Genomic DNA, 7,013 nt, shown 5'->3' with positions numbered 1-7,013 from the left:
GCCACCTTAGGTGTATGTGGCTGGTGCCCTAGCCACTTGAGCCACAGGTGCCGAGCCTATATATTTCTTAAAGAGATGTCTATTCAAGTACAGTGTCTATTTTTGAGTCAGGTTCTTTTCTGTTGCTGAGTTTTAAGAATCCTCTCTCTGTAGAAGGCATTGTAGCAGGTGCTTGTAGGCCCAGCTACTTAGGAGACTGAGGCAAAAGGATCAGTTGCGCCCAGGAGTTTAAGGTTGCTGTGAGTTATGAGTCACAGGACTCTAGTTGGGAGGCTGAGGCAAGAGAATCACTTAAGCTCAAGAGTTTGAGGTTGCTGTGAGCTGTGATGCCATGGCACTCTACTGAGGGTGACACAGTAAGACTCTATCTCAAAAAAAGAATTCTCTCTCTGAGAGATGTCTCTGGCCACTGATTCTCAGTTTCCTTCAACTGTTCCTCTTTCCTTTAGCTCCCTTTAAAAGTCCCCTTGGATGGGAGGCACCTGTGGCTCAGTGAGTAGGGTGCCAGCCCCATATGCTGAGGGTGGCGGGTTCAAACCTGGCCCCGGACAAACTGCAACAACAACAAAAAAATAGCTGAGCGTTGTGGTGGGCACCTGTGGGCAAGAGAATCGCCTAAGCCCAGGAGCGGAGGTTGCTGTGAGCTGTGATGCCACAGCACTCTACCAAGGGTGACAAAGTGAGTCAGTTGCTGTCTCTCTTAAAAAAAAAAAGTCTCCAGGCAGCGCCTGTGGCTCAGTGAGTAGGGCACCGGCTCCATATACCGAGGGTGGCGGGTTCAAACCTGGCCCTGGCCAAACTGCAACAAAAACATAGCCAGGCGTTGTGGCAGGCACCTGTAGTCCCAGCTACTCAGGAGGCTGAGGCAAGATAATTGCCTAAGCCCAGGAGTTGGGAGGTTGCTGTGAGCCGCGTGATGCCACTGCACTCTACTGAGGGCAATAAAGGGAGACTCTGTCTCTTAAAAAAAAAAAAAAATCCCCTTGGACAATGTCTTTTGATTATTCCTTCTGTTGCCACCCAGCCAGGTTCATCTGCCCAGGAGAAAGCCAATGTCCGGAGACAGCAGGGCTTACAAGAGTGAGGGCTTATTCCACAGAGTGCTAAGTGGGTAGACAGGAGAATTCTCCCAAATCTGCCTCCCCGAGAATTGGGGGACAGGGATTTTAAAGACAATTTGGTGGGCAAAAGACTAGACAGTCAGAGTCTGCTGATTAGTTGGTATCAGGGTGGAGCCATTAGTCCTTTGATGTGGGGCACTGTCTGGGTGGCTCAGGTACAAGAATGCAGGACCTTGGTGGAGGGTCCAAGGGCACTTGAGTTAGTTCCTCTGTGTGGGTGGGTCTGTCCCTAACATGCAGGACCTGAAAGGTATCTCAAAATCTATCCCTGGATTCCAAACAGATGATGTTCTTATAGGGACAACTGTTCATGACTGCAGGTAAAAAAGCCAATAGGTGGCTTGGCGCCCATAGCACAGTGGTTACAGCACCAACCACATAACCTAAGGGTGGCAGGTTCAAACCTGGCCCGGGCCAGCTGCAGCAAAAAATAGCTGGGCATTGTGGCGGGCACCTGTAGTCCCAGCTACTTGGAGGCTGAGACAAGAGAATCACTTAAGCCCAACAGTTTGAGGTTGCAGTGAGCTGTGATGCCACAGCAGTCTACCAAGGGTGACATAGTGAGACTCTGTCTCAAAAACAAAAAAAGCCAACAGAGGGAACAACAATTATAATCAAGCACGCCAGCTATTATTTTAGCTAGGCATACTCCTTCCAGATTTCTGGGGGCCCTTACTCCAGTTCTCACTTTGCACCCTTTCATCAATTTGTAAGGGCAGTTTCACTTCCATTCCCAGCTCCTTCCACTCCCATTTGTTCACCCTCAGCATATGCAGGATCTGCTTGGCTCAGAATCCAGCCTGGACAGTTGGGGGCACATGAATCAGACCTGCTTCCTGCCCTCACCGAGCTTACAATCCAGCAACAGTCAGAGCTGGGGGTGAGGCAGGGAGAGCGATATTGCCAGGTAAGCTTCCCACCTCCCCTCTAGCTACTAGATACACCACTGGACCTCTCTAACCGTTAACGTCCCAGATGGAATTATCATCCTCTCCAAGCTCCTCCTCCCCATCCCCCAAGGCTAGTTAATCACGCTGCAGGGTAGAGGCTTGAGACCCATCCAATACTTCCTCTCTCTGACCCCCTCCCTATCTAGAGGGCCATCAATCTCACATCCTCTTCTTCCTCCCTCTTCCTGGAATTGCTCAGCACCTCTGCAGCTTACCCTGCTCACACCACCTCACCAGGACAACAGAAGCAGACCCCTAACCAGTTCCTGCCACCTTCTGTCAACCATTCTCCACTCTCCCAACACAGTCAAGAGGACCTAAAAAGAAATTCTGCCTAAAAGTCCAAAGGAGTTATTAAATTCAGAATAAAAAGTGAAAACTCCTTGGAACAGTGCACCTTGCCTCCAGCTCCTCCATATTCGTCCGGTACCACTTGTAGTACTCAAACCCTCTATGCAGTTTCAGGGAAACCTTTGTTAAATGCCTAGCACTGTCCCAGGCTTTGGCGATGCGAGATAAATAGACACCCTGCCTTAGGGGACTAACAGTAAGGGTCCTTTAAGCATGCTGTCTGCTCCTACTGGCACATCCTCTTCTCTGTGGGTTCCTTCCTCATGTCCCACCCTTTTCACATAGTGCTGCTTTCTCATTGTATTTATGCCCTTGGTATATGGTAGGCAATCTCTCAATGCTGAAATCCATTCATTTATTCAACAGATATTTGCTGAGCACCTAGCAGGCACTGTTAGGTGCTGAGGACATATCAATGAATAAAACAAATAGGATTCTTGCCTTCATCAAGTATACATTCCAGTGTGGGAGACAAGATATACAAGATATACAGTTGATTCTTGAACAGTACAGCAGCAGAGGTTAGGAGCACTGACCCTTGCACAATCAAAAGTCCACATTTTTTTTTTTTTTTTTTTGAGACGGAGTCTCACTATATTGCCCTCAGTAGAGTGTCATGGCATCACAGCTTACAGCAACCTCAAACTCTTGGGCTTAAGCCATTCTCTTCCCTCAGCCTCCCAAGTAGCTGGGACAATGCCCGGCTATTTTTTGTTTGGTTGTTTGTTGAGATAGAGTTCTATCTACACTATGCTCTGAGCAGAGTGTGATGGCGTCGTAGCCCACTGCAATCTCAGATTTAGGCTATGGGCATTTTGCTGCCTCAGCCCCTAAAACTGGTGGGATTACAGGCGCTCTCCGCAGTGCCCAGCTGGGTTTTTCAAGAGTTGGGATCTCACTCTCTCTCAGACAAACCTCGAATTCCTGAGCTCAGTCAGTCCTCCCGCCTCAGCCTCCCACAGTGCAGGGATTACAGGCATGAGCCACTGCGCTGGGCTGCCCAGCTTTTTTTTTTGTTGCAGTTGTCATTGTTTAGCTGATCTGGGCTGGGCTTAACCCAGCAGCCTTGGTGCATGTGGTTGGCGCCATAACCACTGTGCTATGGGCGCTGAGCCCACATGAAACTTTTGACTCCCTAAAACTTAACTACTGATAGCCTACTGTTGACCAGCAGCCTTACTGGTAATATAATCCATCAACATATACTTTGTATGTTACTCATTATAAACCGTATTCTTTCAATAAAAGCTCTTCTCTCATAAGGAAAATATATTTACTACTCATTAAACGCAAGTGGATCATCATAAAAGTCTTCATCCTTGCTTTACAGAAGGAATGGCCAAAATATAAAAATGGAAAATAACATTTCTTGCCTCCTCAACTTTTTAGGAACTGAAACCTGCATCCCTGCCTTGGGCCACTGGTTGGGAGGGGCAGAGAATGTCTCTTGTTTTTTGTGCCCCAGAGATAGCACAAGGGAATCGTCTGGGTAGCGTTCACAAAATCTTATTAGCTGAAGTTGGGATGAATCTGGGCAGAGGCCGTGAGATTGCCTTGGCCTAAAATGGGATTAGGGGATCATATCTTCTTTTTCTATTTTTTTGGAGACAGAGTCTCAAGCTGTCACCCTGGGTAGAGTGCCATGGCATCATAGTTCACAGCAACCTCAAACTCTTGCGCTCAAGTGATCCTCTTGCATCAGCCTCCCCAGTAGCTGGGACTACAGGTGTCCACCACAACACCCAGCTAGTTTTTCTATTTTTAATAGCCATGGGAGTCTCATTCTTAGATATATAGAACAATTTCTTGGATATATACTGTAATTGGCTCAGCGCCTGTGGCTCAAGCGGCTAAAGCGCCAGCCACATACACCTAAGGTGGCGGGTTCGAATCCCCAGCCCGGGCCCGCCAAACAACAATGATGGCTGCAACCAAAAAATTGGCCGGGGTTGTGGCGGGCGCCTGTGGTCCCAGCTACTTGGGAGGCGGGGGCAGGAGACTCGCTTGAGCCCAGGAGTTGGAGGTTGCTGTGAGCGTGATGCCATGGCACTCTACCCAGGGGGATAGCTTGAGGCTCCGTCTCAAAAAAAAAAAAAAAAGATATATACTGTAATTGTACCATAGTATATAGCCAAGAAAAATGAAAACATGCTTACACAAAGGCTTATATCAGGTTTTGCTTTTTTTTTTTTAAGAGACAGAGTCTCACTTTGTCACCCTTGGTAGGGTGCTGTGGTGTCACAGCTCACATCAACCTCCAGCTCTTGGGCTTAGGCGATTCTCTTGCCTCAGCCTCACAAGTAGCTGGGACTACAGGTGCCTGCCACAACACGCGGCTATTTTTTTGGTGCAGTTTGTCCGGGGCCAGGTTCAAACCTGCTACCCTCAGTATATGGGGCTGACGCCCTACTCACTGAACCACAGGCACCGCCCTTTCTTTTTTCTTTCTTTCTTTTTTTATTTTGACACATAGTCTCACTATGTCACCCTTGGTAGAGTGCTGTGGTGTCACAGTTCACAGCAACCTCAAACTCTTGGGCTTAATTGATTCTCTTGCCTCAGCCTCCTGAGTAGGTGGGACTACAGGCGCCACCACAACACCTGGTTATTCATTTGTTATAGGTGTCATTGTTGTTTGGCAGGCCCAGCCTGGTTTTGAACCTGCCACCTTTGGTATATGTGGCTGGTGCCCTAGCCACTGAGCTACAGGCGCCGCGCCAAGCTTTTGCTTTTTTTTTGTAATAGTAAAAACTAAAACAAAACAACAACAACAACAAAAAAAACCCTTTAGTTCATCAATTGATAAAATAAAACAGTCCAAGCACTGCTAATTCCAAAAGCTCCAAAGTCTGGACTTTGAGCACAGACAGGACATTCACTGGAGCATTACAGACTTGGAATACGCAACCCATATTTCAATATATATTTTGGGCTATAAGCTTCTATTTCTTTGGTTTCTTTGGGGATATCTTTTTTTTCTGTGCAACCTCCTCTTCTGGTTTTGGAACACTTTATTCCTTTTCAGTAAGGATCACCTTGGTGTGAGATCACATATGGGTTAATGCAATCATGAGCTCTGTAAGTTTGGGGATGCATCTTGGGTGCCTTGTTCACCTGGAAATACTGAGTCACAAGAGAATTTTTTTTTTTTTTTGAGACAGAGCCTCAAGCTATCCCCCTAGGTAGAGTGCTGTGGCATCACAGCTCACAGCAACCTCCGACCTGCGCTCAAGCGAGTCTCCTGCCTCAGCCTCCCAATAGCTGGGACCACAAGCGCCCGCCACAGCACCTGGCTATTTTTTGGTTGTAGCCATCATTGTTGTTTTGGCGGGCCCGGGCTGGATTCAAACCCACCACCTTAGGTGTATGTGGCTGGCGCCTTAGCTGCTGAGCCGAATTTTTTTTTTTTTTGAGACAGAGTCTCATATGTTGCCCTCAATAGAGTATAGGGTGCTGTAGCATCACAGCTCACAGCAGCCTCAAATTCTTGGGCTTAAGCGATTCTCTTACGTCAACCTCCCAAGTAGCAGGGACTACAGGCGCTTGCCACAACGCCCAGCTATTGTTTGGTTGTAGTTGTCGTTGTTTGGCAGGCCTGGGCTGGTTTCAAACCCACCAGCTCCAGTGTATTGTGGCTGGCGCCCTAGCTGCTGAGCTACAGGCACCAAGCTGAATCACCAGAGAATTTATACCTAAACCCTCAAGTTCAGCATTCCTGTCTGCATTTTTAAGCCTGTGTTGCAAAAATTTAGCATTTTGGGCCACTGTGTCCCGTTCCACTGTCTGGCCTAATCACACATACTAACTCCACCATTGTAATGTCAGAATGGTACACGCTATTTCTTTAAAGTGACACCTTTCAGATACTTGCTGGCCTTTTGTATATGCATACCCTCAGTGACTTGGGCACTTTCACCTGTGTTTTTTTTGTTTTTTTTTTTTGAGACAGAGTTTCACTTATTAACCCTCAGTAGAGTGCTGTGATGTCACAGCTCACAGTAACCTCCAACTCCTTGGGCTTAGGTGATTCTCTTGCCTCAGCCTCCCAAGGAGCTGGGACTATAGGCGCCCACTACAACACCCGGCTATTTTTTTGTTGCAGTTTGGCTGGGGCTGGGTTTGAACCCAGTATATGAGGCTGGCGCCCTACTCACTGAGCCACAGGCACCACCCTTCACCTCTGTTCTTAAAATGAACATAACTATCTGAATCTCTTGACTTTCACGACTTCATGGGGTTTTCTGGGTCACGAGAATAGTGAAACATTTTCACAGATCAGCTCAGGCAACTTAGGGGAAGAGCCTGGCTAATTTTTCTATTTTTAGGAGAGAGGGGGTCTCACTCTTGCTTAGGCTGATTTGGACCTTCTGAGCTCAAGTAATCCTCCTACCTTGGCCTCCCAGAGTGCTAAGATTTTGGGAGATTCTTTGTTTGTTAGTTTTTAAACAGAGTTTCACTTTGTCACCCTCAGTAGAGTTCCATGGTGTCCAGCTCACGGCAAACTCAAACTCTTGGGCTCAAGTGATTCTCTTGCCTCAGCCTCCCAAGTAGCTGGGCTACAGGCACCCACCACAACACCTACCTATTTTTT

Source organism: Otolemur garnettii, unplaced genomic scaffold (genome assembly GCF_000181295.1).
Source record: "Otolemur garnettii isolate 467f Iridium unplaced genomic scaffold, OtoGar3 scaffold00091, whole genome shotgun sequence".
Taxonomy (NCBI): Eukaryota; Metazoa; Chordata; class Mammalia; order Primates; family Galagidae; genus Otolemur; species Otolemur garnettii.
The sequence above is the reverse complement of the archived record's forward strand: the minus strand, read 5'-3'. Positions refer to the sequence as shown.